Below are 16477 nucleotides of genomic sequence, written 5' to 3'. Positions count from 1 at the left end.
CAAAGGAGTGAGAAAACAAATATAATGCAAATATTCACATTTGAGAAGCCAAATTCTGAAAAAGTTTGGCATTTTTGCTTAAAAAAAGACTGGGATGATTAATGTTGTTCAATAAACATCATTTACATTAAACCACATACACACAGCAAAAACAACACATACACCAAAAATACAAAAAAAAAAAGGCCCAGGATTTCAGGGGAACACTCCCAATATCAGTTTTTCTAACATTTCTAATTTTTCCTATGAAGGGATTCTGATTAAACGCAGAGAAGACTCACATTTACTTCATGCAACCTAAACAGCGTCAGCATTTATACAGATACACAGCTCTGATGATAGAGAAAATGGGTCTCTTAACATCAGTCACCCAGGAGTAAGAGGATAGCAGGCTAATCACAGTGATGTAGTCTTACTGCCTGTCTGACCTGCTTCCCTGCAGTTTGACAAACAGCCTGGGGAACTAGAGGCTGGTTTTTGGTGAAATATCTCTTTAATAGCCTTCTGAGTCTGAAGGCTTAGATGGAGGACAGGTTTGAGGGCAGGACCTGAAGTCAGGCAGAAAATAGCTCAAGGAGATACGTGCTTATGTGTGTGCCTGTGTGCCTGTGTGTGTGTGTGCGTGCCTGTGTGTGTGCCTGTGTGTGTGCCTGTGTGTGTGTGCTGTCTCAAGGCTGCTTCGCCAAGAATAAGCGATTAACATGAGCTGGACTGACCCTGTTTTCTTCTAGTCTCTGAAGCAGACCCGTGGGGATAAAAGACTAGGGAGGTTACATAAGCTCTGCTCCAAGAAGACACTCACACATACAGTCTAACAACCACTGTCACAGTCACAGAGAGACTGGCTGACTTACTACAAGCACCGCTGGTGACAGAGTTCATGCATAAGCCAGGTGAGAAGAATCAAAAAGAGGCAGATGTGGCGATGAGCTGTGGCTGTGGTCGGTCCAGCAGGCGGCCACTTACTGGCCTCCCAGGCTTTCAACTCTGCTGGACTCGGCCGACTAGTCAGACCAGCTGTGAAACGGTGGGCAGAATAAGGGGGAGGTAGACTGAGAAAGAATGAAAATCAATCCAATAGGTTGAGTTTCCATGCCAGAGGCCACACAAGAGCCTGACCGACCAGGGAGTGACTGATTCAATTTACCTAAGAAGCCCAGCTGTTACTCAGGGACACAGAGAGAGAGAGAGAGAGAGGTGTGTCTGTGTGTGTTTGTGTGTGTCTGTGTGTGTGTGTGTGTGTGTGTGTGTGTGTATGGGAGAGACGGACTGCCAAGAAAAACTACTATACTAGCACTTTCCTTTCTTCTGCCTCTCTTTTTGTAATCCAATTTTTATGTAGTTCTCCACTTTGGCAGACATGAGATTCGAGGCTAAGACATTAAATCTTGTTGGCTTGCATAATGAGTGTGTGTGTGTGTGTGTGTGTGTGCGCGCGTGCAGGCCCTTTCACAGTGCCTAGGCTCACGACAGGCTATATATATTATCCATACATCACCTGCATGTGATTCTCTGATTTCATTAAGGGCACAAATAGACTGCAGTGCATGCGCAGGATGACCTTGAGTAAACAGGTTCCTTGTAGAAAGCTGCTCAACACTCATTTCCCTGTTCCTCCTTCTTGCCGTAATAGCAGTATTACAGCCTGCAACTTGCCTGGGTTGTTCAACATGCTATGATAACATGCTAACTATCTTTAACTCATGGCGGGCTTGTCTCTTGCCATCACTTTAGAAAACCACAACGTCTATCTGTGTGATGTCAGATCTTGTTTGAGTCTGAAATGTGATTAAATTTTCTTGGACTGAATTCAAATGTGACCTCAGCTTTTAGAATAAAATGTACTTGGTACTTGAGACACTAAAGGATTTTGGAAAATAAAAGTGATAGAAAAGAGGTTGTAACAATGCAGACTAAACGGTGCTAGGCAATAATGTGGCGACGTTTCTACACTTCGATTCCTGCCGCTTGGTCTTTCGTTTTTTCCTGCTCTCCGCAGAACTGCGAGTCTCTGACCTCTCTACTTCTTTCCATCTCACTTTACTGGAAAGCCTGACTCACCCTGAAGACTGAATCTCTGAAATACATAATTGCAAGTACGGCTAACACACTGACGGACACAAGAAGGTACGTACAGACCATCATATAGGACTGTGGAATCAGATATATCCATCTTTGCAGCATTCATTTGCCCTACAGTGAAACAAGTCTCAGTCTGGAGGACGCTTCCATGCGTTTACTGAAAACACAGTTTCAGAGCCCCGGCTAATTATGCTTCAGTGCAGATGAGATCTGGCACCCGGAGCAGGACAGGGTCAAGGAATACAGAGTCCTCACAGCACTGGAGCAAGACCACACTGCGCCCTGTCGCTATCCAACATTTGTTTTATGCTGCTTGCACAATTTGGATGGTGCAGAGAAAAGCCCTGTTCAGACATCATTAGTATTAGTAAGGGACATCGGGGAATGGAAGGTTTTCTGTGGTGAATCAGCCACTTAATTCCTGTTCAGAGGTGTTGTTGGTTTTTTTTCTTAGTAACAGATTGTCTTGCATATGTAATGCCAAATACGAGTACGATCAGATCAATACGTGGTTAACAAGGTCAGACCTGCTGCTCATTTTACTTGATTCACTCACAAGACCTTCTTTTTAGGTACTGAGGTCGATTCTTTCCAAGCAGCTTTAGAGTCTCAGAAAGGTGTTGTTTACAGCAGCACACAGACAAATATATATCGATAAATATAAAATAAAGATACATTTGAAAAAAGAGACTCATTTCAGTGTTTCTTCTCATATTCAGTGTCTTGATTAGAGTGTATGCATTTCTGGTGTTCTTTAGTGTTCAACAGTTCCTAACCAAGCTCTCTGTGTCATGATCTGCCCCTCTGTTCCCCTCGGCCCCTGTCTCCAGCCTCCTCTCACTGCTCCCAGGTCATGTTTCTCCCCTCCTCTCCCCAAGCCTGCCTTCCCCCAGCTACCCACCAGATGTCCTCAGACTTTCCATCCCTGTCCTCAATCACCTGACTGCCCAGCCCATGCACACACCTGGTCCCACTTATCATCAGCCCCTGCAATCACCTGAGCTTCCCCCCCCACACACACACACAGACAGACACACACACGCACCTGTTCCCAGTTTCTCATTATCTCAACCACTGCTTATACCAGCCCTTTTTTTTTTGTCCCCACTCAGTGTCAGATGGTCTGCTTTTGTTCCTGTTATGTTCCCGTGCGGTTTCCCGTGTACCTGCTAACTGCGTGTATTTTTCTGTTGCCTGTACCTGCTTGTCAACCCCTCTGCCTGTAAACCTGTTATCTGTCATCAAAAGCTACTTCACTACATCAGTCTGCCTTTGTGTCCTGTCCTCCTTTTCTGTGCTGCTACCAGCAATTTCTGTTAGTACTCAAGTAATCCATTTTCATGCATGTACATCAGCTACACTGTTGATACTAAATCCTCTGCCATCTATGTAGTGCTCCTTACTTTTTACTTTTGTTGCCCACTGGATGCAGTGGCTGAAGGAGGCCATATATCAAAAGCCACCGTCTTTTACCCGTCTAATTGGTTTTTAATGCAAAGGAATGTGAACATGACAAATTTTCAACCTGGAAGGCAAGACCGCAATCATTTGATACCAAGCGCTATTAATACACATCAATGCTGATTCTGTTCAGAGTAAGTGAACATGAAGTGTAGCTGGTGACCGGCATGCCGATGGCTAACCCCCCCCCCAGTGAGCAGTGATGTTTCAGTGTAAGATCAAAAGCCTGAGAGGAGAGAGTGCAACCAAGCCAAGAGCCATGCTACGCCAATCAGTGCTAAAGAGGTCGGAAAGGTTGCTACCCGGCCGCCGGCACCCATTGACTGGGAACGAGCAGCGACAAAGCATGGAGAGGCCACCTCACGGACGAGGAGGAGGAGGCAGGTGGTGGTGGGCTCTGACCACATGGCCTTTAATCACATGACACACTGGAGGACAAAAGAAAGCAGGGCAGCTAGCTTGGGGTTGAAATGCAACAATGCATAGAACTGCAGTTGCTCCTGAATCCTCTCGTTTGAATATAAATCAGTTTGTCCAGCAGCAGATGCAGGGGAATCTTCCCTGGTGGCATCAGCACAGACACAATTTACACAGCAGCATTACATGAGGTTTTGTATTCCCACCCGTGCAGCGAATTCACCTGCCAAAAGGTGCTGGAAACCTCCCACACACTCTCAAACAGTATTTTTAAGCAACAAACTCCATTTTCAAGTGTTAAACAAGGACCATCTCATCGCTGGCACATATTGTATAGGGTTGAACAGTACTAGTGTTAATATACAGACTGCAGCTTTCTAAAGTGTTCCTGGTTTAGTGTTCCCACCACACTGGCCAAAATTCAACTAGCCGACCACCGACCACTGAGCCAGAGAGCACAAGTGCTTCAGAACAACGCAAATCTAATAAAAGCAGCTCACTTGGCAGTAATGGCCTAATCATGAAAGCTTTTGATGAAATATCAACCAATGTTACACTGGAGACGAAACGATTTGTACTGTAAACCATTAAGGAACGCCTTGCATTCTGTTATATATCAATATATGAGACTGTTTGCTCACATGAAAGTCTATCTGTACAATAATATTAACGCAGTTTATACTTTACGAAGTCGTTACTTCATAAAGTCGTTACGTTAGGTTCTACTTACGTTGTCCTCTGACAGTTAAGTCTTGTACTGTCATCCCATTGCCTTCATGTTCCTGCTAGATTGAGATATATATCTGCCAATACCGGCCTCGGTCTCCAATACGATTCAAGTTCTCCTGATTACAGTTAAATAAAGGCCTCCAAAGCTGTTACATTCCTATTTACGGAAATAATCTCTAATAGTTTGACAGTACTTCTTAATTTAAAGGCCTAATATAAAGTTTCCCTGTCAATGTACTCAAAATTGAGTTGGTCACTTTGCCTTAAAGGCGTTCCTACCAAACAGAATAAAATGTGATGTGTTCTGCTAGTACTCTCAGCAGAAAATGCTAATTTTGCAAGAAAAAATCTATTGGCTAATAATTTTCTTGATTGTTTAGTCTATGAGATGTCAGAAAACAGAAAAATGCTCATTAGTTTCCAAGAATCCAAGATAACATCTTTGACAACATCAAATGACCAACAGTCCAAATTCCAAAGATATTGAGTTTACTATCATATCCGACAAAGAAAAGTAAAACAAAAGAAAACTCACATTTAACAAGCTGGAAACAGCAAACCTTTAGCGTTTTTGCTTCTAAAATGATAAACAAAGAAAGATGAAATGATTAATTGATAATCAAAATAGTTAACAAGCCATTAAACCATTAATTCTATTTATTGCTACTGGCCATTAAATACAATTTTTGGTCAATCCCTCGCAGGCCAGCAGAGCTTTGGTGGACAGCAGAGAGGCCTCATCTCTATAATCACAGAGAGAAATCCATGTCGGTTTGTTCCACTTTCCAAAACAAACTGATTCTGTCTCAGATAGTAACACAACAGTCTGCTTTCTGTTTTTGTTGATACATGAATTCAGATTTAGTCTACTCTTTCAACATAACCCAAATCAATCAGAATATGAATATTTAGTTAAATGCTCAAAATGCCACCATTAAAAAAAAAAAAATTAAAAAAAAAAAAACACAGAAACATCTCCTGAGTCTCAGCCGTCCGTCAGACCTGGTGCACATCTGGAGCAGGAAGTCCTCTAACCAGCTTATTAGCCAGCCCCAGATTCTTGTGAAATGTGCCTACGCAACACTTTCCCTGCCGTACAGACGCTGCACGGTGCACAAAACAAAACAAATAACAAACAGGCAGACATGCAGCGGATGACACTTTTATAAAGCCTCAAAGGTACTGGGGATTTGTCATTTGTTTTTTGCAGCCCCTTAGGATCCTTTGTTGTTTTGCTGGAATGACTGATACTGGTGGGCGCAAATCTAGGTCATCACCGGGCTGTGGACGCCCAGCATTAGTATTTGACCCACTACTTTCAATTCACAATGGTTTTCCAAATGGTGTCGGGTGTAGGTGTCTTATCCATACATTCACACTGCAAGCAACAAACTGATAAATCATCTCATGTGTCACGCTTCTCAGGTGGAACCTTTTGGTCAGTGGCTGCCAACTCATTATCACAGTTCACTGTTTCCTTGTTTCCATCCCCAGTGAGATTTCATATTAAACATTCAAAAAAGACCATTCAGAAAACAGCTCATCACTGAAGTGGACGGCAGGTTCACAGTCTAGTGATAATAAATCAGCAAAATGAGCATGAAAGACAATCTCGCAGCAGTGAAAAATACAGGATTCCCCTGTAAAAAATTCTATCTGTCGACCACTAAACAGATGATACTGTATATTTTACAATTTTTTAAACTTTCATGTCCTTTTTAAAAAAAATGTTAAAAAACCCACACAAACTTGATCATGCCTTTCTTCAGAAAACCTTTTTTCAAGTTCTCCAATGAGTGGGGGGAAAAAGCGGATCGCTGTGGTTACACTGGGTAGTTTCCAGGTCTGAATGTGTCCATCTGTATGAATGTGAACCGGGCTGTAGCTGCTGAGCTTGTGTGCTGAATAAACCGAGTAAAGTTATAATTGTGTAACAGTGTAAGAGATGAGAATATGAAAGCTGAGCCAGAACAACCATGAAATCAGACGGTGAATAATGTGTGCAGCATCACACTCTCAGCAGGGTTTTAATTGACTAATAAGTTACTTTTGTAGAATTTGAGCAGAATCTCAAACAGCATGCATTGGTTCTCCAGAGTCAACCGCCCATGGGAACGTTAGGCATTTGTGCTTAAAAAAATGACTTGATGCCGACAAGTATTTTTCTCTGGATTGACTCATTCAAATTAGACCAACAATTAATTAATTTAATCAATTGTGACCTGCGTGTACGGGTGGAGGAATCCTCTAACGGGCATCAGTCAGGTATTAGATTAGACAATATTACAAAACAAAGTGACAGAAAGGATCTGTCCAGGCTGCTCAGTGGGCTGATGCATGTGCCATGTACTCTCTCTTCTGTGGGTTCAGTGCTGCCTTATGACCTTTTAACACAAAGCCCAACCCCCTTTCTCCTGCTTCCATCTTTCCTTTCACTCTACAGTGCAAGTGGGGGTGGGGTTGATCTCTTCTAGGTGCAACCAGGTTAATATCCTCTCAATCAAGCCTCCTTCATCAGTTGGTGCTGAGATTGAAACTGCCGAATCAAGCTAGAGAGAGAAAAAAACTCCGGAGGAGCTGCCCTGCAAAAGCTACAGAGACTGTTGGACGCTGACATGAAAACACTCTAGTTGGTTTCTGCTCTGCGTGTTAATACTGTCTCTACTGACCTTGCCTACAAAACAGCTGGGGTTATCGCACTGGAAATGTCATTCAGGTTCACCTATTAAGTCTTTAATCACACAGAACACCCTCTCTACTCCCTACCACAGCCTTAAAAATCATTTTTTAATATAATGATTATCATAAAACATGATGAGCCACTCAAACGACAGCAGAGGACTCAGTTACCTCTTACACATTTTGTGTTTCAATCCAACACCCTGATTTTCTAGACATGCTTTCATTCGTACATTCAGCTAATACTGCAACAGATCAATAAACTCTAGTCTACGTATTTGCCAAATAATCTGTCCCCGTGGAGACTCTGCAATGCAAATGTTAAGGTTACAACGCCTCTTGCCAAATGGTTGTCAAGCTCCTAGAATGATTGACATGAGGACATATGGATCTTAAGCATGTCGCAGATATTCACAGTTTTATTCGCCAAAAATACACATTTTCCAAAAAAATTGATGGGGTAGCAGAAAAACTTGATAAATTCAATAGGTGCGTTTATTTTAAGCCAGAAAACTCTCTTTTCTATGGCTTGTTTTTAGGCCAATATTTGACAAAATGTGGGTTTCTCCTTTTGGCATGGAATCCCTGCCTGCAGAATGAATCTGTCCTCTCCCTTACGTAGGTCAGAAGGCTGTACACTGTGAGTTTCAACAGGATAAAACACTTCCATCTTATCAATAATAATCTCTGTCAGCCTGATTTATGCCCCAGCAGGTACTGCTGCACAGCTGTGGTCATGATCTCCTCCTCACCACTAGCTCCACTACATTTCCCTCCTATTCTCACCTGTTCAGTATTCGTATCACACATGCGCTCTCCCTGGCAGAAAACTCCCTGGGAAATAGGTCGCAGAACTGTAGACTTTCACTGGCTACAAAGAGCAGTTTAGCATCAGTTAAAGCTGAGCATTGTGATGTGTAAAACATGGCATCTGTGTGTTTAGCTGTGTCTGTGCAAAGATAGCTGCCTGTGCAACACAAGCTAGCCTGTGGGGGGAAGTGTGTATTGCCCTGAGCATTTTCTGTATCTGTGCTGTGGTTCACTAGGCTACGCTACGTTATAATAAGCTCTTAGCTTAACACTCGAACAGGCAAGCTTCGTGTGGGTCTGCCTTGAGCTTTCTCGTCAACGTGCTGGAACACACACTGTTGCTGCGTTGGAGGATAAGATGCCCAGATCAGGGCCAGAGTGTATTTCTGGACCTCTTTTCCAACACTTAACTTCAGTGAGGGCGATGAGTTACTGGAGTCTTAAAACGTTAAAAAAAAAAAAAAAAAAAACTCACTAGAGATGATCAGAGTTCAATGCAATAGAGTTTATTCTTTCACAAGAGATAAACCCGAGCTGGCTCCGGCACCCAACTGAAGAAAGCATAGCTAGACATCATCTTTTATGACCTACATTCGCTCCTCCTTGCTGGTGGGTTCTCCACCTACTTTTCTAAAAAATGAACTGCACATCTTCAGAAAATAATGGTGTCATACTTTCCATCGTTGGTCACATCCTCCACATTCACCTGGAAATAACGGTGTCAGACCCTTTGGAAACCCCCTACTCTCCTGGCCTACCCGGGCGAATCTGGGCATGTCCTGACACCGTTTTTTTCCAAGGCGTCTTAGGCTATATTTTTTAAAAACTTTAATATTTCCAAACTGTGTGTTATAGCAATCATTTCTTAACTCAGATTAATCATAACACGTCTTCTATTCACTGCTAGCCTAATGATTTGAATTTGAACATCATTGAAATGTATTTGATCAATGTCCAATACATTCTGGTCTATACTGTAACACACAGAGTATATTTTTTAACATACTTAATGTATCTTAGCACACAGAGTATATTTTTAACATACTTAATGTATCTTAGCACACAGAGTATATTTCTGGGGATTTTACTACTAGAGCTGTCACGTCAAAAATGCTCTTGGATAACACTGCTGACCTTGGCTGTCTGGACAAACTGAGGTCAACTTGTAAGGTCACACAAGTCAAAATGTTTGCTTTGCACTTACAGCAATATATGAGAGTATGAGAAAAAAAGCTTGGATAGAAATTTGATGCCAGTTTACCTACTGAAACACGACATATATATTCCCAAAGGGCAGAGTGAAATAAAAAGAAAATTAAAATTATTTTCCTGTGTCCCTGCATTACTGTTGTTGTGTCTCTTGGTATAAATAAAATATATGTCCAAAAAAGTAGCATTTATATATCAAAACTTCTCTTTTCTTGAATCAAATGTGGGCAATTGGCTAACCCTTCCCATGATACAGAACCATATCAACATGAAATAAAACCACACTTGTCTTAGTTAGCTTGTGTGTTGTATTGGCTAGTGAATCTAAATCATGGGTCAGAGGTGTGTGTTTGAATATCAGCTAAGAAAAACTTCATTTTGCATGAAAATGCTTAGTTCTGTCTCATTTATTAATGTTTATCTCCTGCTCCGCTTCCTGTTCTAACAACCCACATCGGGGAGGCGTGGGTGGAGTGTTTATATCAGCTCTGTATTGCTATTGCTCTCCAGAGACTCCATTCTTGCAAAGTCACACAAATTTTTGAGCAATCAAATCAAATCTCAGAAATTTGTTCAAATCCATCTTATAATTATCCCCGAACATTTCTGTTTCTCTCTCAGAAATATAAAACATTACAGAAGCCAAGGATAGTCTGAGTCTGTGTCTTTAAGTAGTAGCAGCTGTGCTTGTTTACTTAGATTTGGTTTATTAAATAAATAACTAAATAAATAAGCCAGAGCACTTTTAACTGCACACACATACAGGAAGAATTGAATTGAACTCTCAACTCAAGCTTAAAAGATAATTAATCAACTAGTCTATCGACAGAAAATTCATCAGCAGCTGTTTGTCGATTAATTCTGTCATATTCCAGCTCCTCAGATGTGAGTATTTTTTGCTTTTCTATGTCTTATGTGATGGTAGCTTTGGGTTTGGGACGGTTGGGTGGACAAAACGTACCATCTGAAGGTGTCTCCTTGGCCATTTTTACAGTTTTCTGACTAAAGAAAAAAAGGAATATGGCAGGTTTATCAATGGCAAAAAGAAGATTTGGATGCAGCCCTACTTTAACTATACTACTTCTGCTTGAAAAGCATCATAAACAATATTACACAATCCAAATACTGCAATAAAATGGCATTACTACTTTATTATAGTTACTGTACTAATCCACCTGTGTAACTACAAAGTCCCAACTTCCTCGAAGATTAAGCCCTTATGAATGGGTCTGTGTTTCCAGTCAGCAGCCCTATTTCATAATCAGTGCACAGATGGAGAACAGACAGGGCTGCAGCTTCCCCCTCCTATTCCCACAAACGATATCTCCATCTTCCAAATCCACTAGGCTAATTCACACCATCCCGCCATCTTACATCATATTACTTAATCAGACCGCTGTATTTTTTGGCATAGCCACCACAAAACTGCCCATCTACTGTATGTCAGAAGTTGGCAGCAGCCGTGGCGTGCTCTGCGGGCAGCTCTCTGGCACGTAGCCTCGGTTGGCACAGCAGTTCTGTCCTCGCTGAATGAAGACCATGCCGCTGCCGTATGGATGCTGGACGGCTAGATAGCTCGTTTTGCACTGCTGTCAGCGAGGGGGGCGTCAAGCTGTTGGATTAAAAGTTGCACTGAACCGCTGGTCTGATTGGATGAGGCACAGCTACAGGAATGATATTTTCCAAGAACTTTACATCGCTACACAAAAATTATGTGTTTGGTATACATTTAAAAGTTGTGGTCCCATAACACTTTCTGGGAAAATCTCCCACAAGGCATCTAAGATGATCTTTAGTCTATTAACTTGCATGCAAGTGGCTCAAACAGTCGTATTTGGTGCGTTAAAATGTTAGTTCCACCCACTTTGTTTCAACTCCTAATGTCTGGGCACAGGACAGACTGAGCAGCAGAGACCCTCCATGAAAACACTGTGAAAATACTGGCCTCTTTTGAGAGCATAATGAGATGCTAGCCTACTTTTCCTTTATAGGTGTGTTTAGGGAAAACATCAAAAATAAACAATTCATGGCCGTTCTGTATGTGGTAGGCAATAAAAGACAAAGGCATAATCCTAAACCTGCAGGCGTACAAAGTAAACTCCCTGGATGTACAGGCAGTCTGTGAGGATAAACGTGTGTGTGTGTGTGTGTGTGTGTGTGTGTGTGCCTGTTTACCCAGTCACACAATGCAGGGAGGAGGGGGAAGGAAAACACAGGGACAGGCAGGACCTTCCGAATGCAGTTTAGCAAAATGTCAAGCACGTTCAGATCGCCAGTCGACTGAAATGTCATCCAGACGAGGCAGCATAGAGGCAAACACTGCAGAGGTGTATCTACACAAACTGAATGCCAGACAAATATTTATTATTACGACACCTTCTGGCCACAAATGTGCCCAATTTGCCATGACAGTTAAAGGATACAGACAGATTAAACTCCATAATAGCCAGGCCTGATCAGTGTGTTTTTCCATTTAACACCATTAAATTTGATGTAAACTTAACGCTTCTGAAAGTGTGTGTATTTAAGTGACTGTGTGTGTGTGTGTTTTGGACAGGGTTAAATTCTCAAATAAACATGTGTGGCAACGGACATAACACATTATAGCCATGGAGAAGGATCCACTTTGAAAAATAACTAAAAAGGAGCCAACTAAGGTTGAAGCGAGTCAAATTAATTCATGAGGCGCTTTTAAGAAAAGAGGTTTGACAGAAGTGCTTTAAGTACAGAAATAATAGCAGCTCAAATTCAAAGTCATAAGACACAGCTTGAGAAGACACTATGTGTGCTCAGACCAGCTTGGTCTGTTAAGAGGTACTGGGCAGGGGTGTAGCTTTCCTCCCCTGAAGTGTTGTATAATATAATTGTGCTGAGGGCTGCATGCTCACGCCACAGGAGGAGAGTTTTATATCGAAGCCTGCCTGCTGTAACGGTGTCAGATGGTATTTATGAGACTTGTAATGGGGCTGAAGCCCAGGCACACCTGCTACACTGGGACGGGTGTGTATATCACACACACACACACACATCAACACACACCCGTCCACACATACTGAGAGACAAAAACACAGACATACGAGCAGAAAATCCTGGATTTTGCTTGTTTTTGCTCATTTTCAACCGTTGCTATAGCTATATTTTAAATCCTGTATTGCTAGAGAAATCGGATTAAGGCAATATGTACTTAAATACACTGGACTCGACAAGGATCAAGTTGGGGAGAAAAAATAGGCTGGCAAGACCAGGGCTTCAACAGATTTTCCAAGGTAGAAGTAAAGAGAGTTTTAGTTCACATCCCATGAACATTTTCCACATTTTCCTCTTCTGGATTCATTACTTTTATAAGCACGTTTATTGCACCAGTTATTTTGTCAATTAATCGTTTTAGTCTCACCGATAGTAACAAATGCCCATTCGAATTTCTCAGAGACCAAGTTGACAGTCGAAGCAGTGAAATTGTAGCATTTTTGCTTAAAAAATTAATCACTTAGCAAAATAGTTGCTGATGAATTTTTTTTGTCCGTAAGCAACAGATCGATTGTTTGTTTCAGCTCTAAATGAGAATCACCAAGCATGCAGGAATTAAGTGCTGCAACATTAGCACGAGACAAAAAGTTGACTGACTATACATGGAGCAAGCAGTTAGGCAGTAAAGATATGGAAGTTTAGTGTACACATACACATACCGCTGATCTTTTGCTGTAAAAATGGTCCTGCTGGTGAACTCTTGGCCTCTGCCTGCCTTCTCTGTTAGACTGTTAGGGCCAAAGCGACTGGTGACTAATGAGCCTCCACACAGGCTCACTGCAGGTTGGTGAGATTAACTTCCAAGTATCTCTGAGCTCACATTAAGATGCCTGCTGCATGAGACTAGCTGGGGAAAACAAACAGCGTTGATGAAACCCAGTAAAGACGTAAAAAACGCATTCTGGGAGCTGCACCTGTGCCAATTCTCTTATGACGACAACCCAAAAAGGAAAACTGCAGCTCAGCTTGACTTCTGCTTAGGTTTCACACTGGATGAGGACAGGAAATTACACTTGATGAGGGCAGGAAATTACACTTTTAGCTTATCGATAACACTGGTGGTTTTGAAAAGTCAACAGCTCATTTGGAGTAACATGGCTGATGACCACTTTTAAAGATCATGGTTAAAATCTTAAACTTTTATCATATTAAAAAGTATTGGCCTACAACATTTATTAAAAAATCTGCCCTCCCAAACATTTTGCTGGTTCTGCTGTCACTTTCCTACACAGATGAACTGTTACCTATCCTGGCTGGTGATGTGGTTTGTCATCCGATGTTTACTCTTCACAGTGCAAAGTGAAGATGACGGTTTACCTTGCCAGGTGTGAAGATAACAGAGTTTACCCTACATTCAGTCAGCAGCAGTGCAACGAGAAAAGAGGCACCGCTGCGAAGGCAGTGTAACATTAAAAATATCAGCTTTTTGTCGACAATTAAGTACACAAAATAGAAGTTTGGCAAACGGCGGAGTCACAATGATCCAAACGACCACTGCTGCAGCGCTAGTGCAGAGGAAAGCCTTCAAGGACACACAGTAGTCCCCATCACTCACATCCTGCCATAACAAACACACCTTTCTTGAAAGTAAACAAGCCACACAATCACACAGACAATTGTTTATGGTTGATAACTTCAGTCCCGTAACCTTTTAACAGAGAGGCTTCACAGCTTTCAACAAGTATGGCGATGCAAACGGTCTGGCTGACAGTGGCTTTGACACTGTCACGTACAGTACGTATGCACACACACACACATTTAAGGCTGCTTTGGCCTCGCCCCGCAGGTTTCACTCAGTGAAGGTAGAGGGATCCAAAATCGTACTGAGACGCAGCGACACAGACGCAGAAGACAAAAAGATGAGAGAGCCTGCAGTGCTGTTGCTCCACATCTCTCCTAGACTGAACAGCTGACACCTCAGCTGTCATTCTGCAGCCGCAACACTGATGCCAAAACTGCTTTGATCAACAAAAATCTACCAAAGTGGATAAGCACGGTGGCAGTCTCAGTGGCAGCGGAGAAGACTGAGTGTCCTATATTTGGAAAGCTCAGCAAAAATGAGAAGAGAATTACACAGAGAAAGTAAATTGGGAATGATGATCATTTAAAAAGAGAAGGGGAAGGGAAGGAAAAATCTGGTGTTTGGTGTGAGTACCATGCACTACCCACGATACTATGCTAGAGCTGCCCCTAACAATTATTTTCTCAATTAATCTACTAATTGTTTGGTCTATAAATGTTAGGAACTGGGAAAAAAATGACAATTTCCTAAATCCCAAAATTATGTTTTTTAAATTGCTTTTTTTTTTCTGACAAACAGTCAAAAAGATAAAGACAATCGATTTACTTTCCCCCTATATGCACCTAACCCTGGCGTTACACTGCTCCTGAAATGTGACCGCCACTGCTGATCTATTTATTTCTTTTTTTTTTTTTGAGAGGAGAGGAGAGGAGAGGAGAGGAGGCTGTCTTATCTCTTTAGAAAACTAACGTTTTATTATTTCGCGCTGCGCACGCTGCATACCCATGTCGATTCACACACCTATGTGTAAAGCACGTAAACGAGATACTTTGTGCTTACCTGATAATGACAGCACAACGATTACAAGAACAAGCACAGAGTAGATGTCAACAATGTCGCATAATTTAAATTGTCGTTACATTTAAGTGAATTAACACTGTTTGATATTAAAACAGTGCGGTGGTGCAAGTTAGAAAAAAGAGCAGTTAGGAATGAAAACTGAGAAGGTGCCAGACATGCCGACAATGTTTGGCATGTTTGCCGTATCTCAGTAAACTAACTGATAAATTGTTTAAGTTCCAAACTACACAAGGAAATGAGGGACACAAAAACCACCAGATATCACATATCATAACTGGGTGTCAATGTCCTTGAAATCCTGGAAAAACATCGGTGTCAAATCATAAAATTGTTTACAGAAGACCTCCATGAACACACAGTGACTGAAGAGCGCTGTCATGACTCAACAAAAAAAGTGTGTACCACAAACTGGGAGGCTCAAATCCAGTCACAGCTGTAGTTGCTTTCTTTACACCCTGATTTCCTGTAGTGCTCACTCCTGGTCCTAGAGGGCCCCATCACTGCATATTTTACAGTCTTTCTCTACCAACAACTGATCAACTTTATCAGCCAATCACAAGCTAACCAGCTGTGGGCAGAGTATGGAGAGATGGAAAATATGCGGCGGGCGCTGCTGTTTTAGTTAATAAAAAGTCCAGAAGTTGTGAAAAATGTTAATTAAACATAAATAAACACTAAAAAACATAAAACACGTTGCTTTATGGTACAACGGAGGATTTTTCCCACAAAAATGACATTTAACATCACATTTACGACGTCATGGAGTGGCTATAGGCTGAGTCACTATAGTTTCAAATGAACCAGCGATAGTAAAAATACATGCAATCAGATAAAAAGCTTGTGTAATATGACTTTCAGGCACTGCCGACACCCTGTCAAGAAACACAGTGGGGTGGTAATGCAGTTATTGTCGCAGCTCTGGTGCAAACGTGTTGCTTCATGCCCACAGCTCATCAAAACCTGAGCACTCTTCTCGCCCAGCAGCCGCCTCAATTACAGCAGCATCACCCCCGGCTCCATCGTCCCCCCATCCATCCAGTCTGGGTGTAATTCATCAGGGCCGGGTGGCCTCCATTAGCGCTGCTCCGCAGGGAGAGGACAGCCTCTAAAGCACAGCACTCAGGGAGCGCGCTGGGGCCCCGCACTTTACCCTAACAGCTTCATCAACGCTGCATCCCTAGAGCCAGACACACGTACTCACACCAAACACACACAACCTCTGGAGGGCCCAATTAGCAACCATCACCTGTAATTCAATAACAACACTACCTTTCTTTCAGCCTCTCCAGCTCTCTCTTTCACTCGACTGTGAATTAGCTTGCATGAATCAAAAAGGGACGACTCCTAACGTTCTCCTGCCTCAACCCGCAAATCTAAATCTACACTGACAGTTTATTAAGGGGTCTGAATAGATCTGCATTCTTTGTTTGAAATCACGGGGTGTCTTCCACCTCCTCTCCC

The 16477-nt window shown here is 42.2% G+C and overlaps 1 protein-coding gene across 3 annotated transcripts in view; it reads right to left on the bottom strand.

The window, feature by feature from the left end:
- LOC120799071 (zinc finger E-box-binding homeobox 1-like) overlaps positions 1 to 16477 on the bottom strand; it is a 69813-nt gene that overhangs the window by 41606 nt on the left and 11730 nt on the right. The window lies entirely within an intron of this gene.

Source organism: Xiphias gladius, chromosome 14, assembly GCF_016859285.1.
Source record: "Xiphias gladius isolate SHS-SW01 ecotype Sanya breed wild chromosome 14, ASM1685928v1, whole genome shotgun sequence".
NCBI classification, from domain to species: Eukaryota; Metazoa; Chordata; class Actinopteri; order Istiophoriformes; family Xiphiidae; genus Xiphias; species Xiphias gladius.
This window is presented reverse-complemented; position numbering and strand designations above follow the sequence as displayed.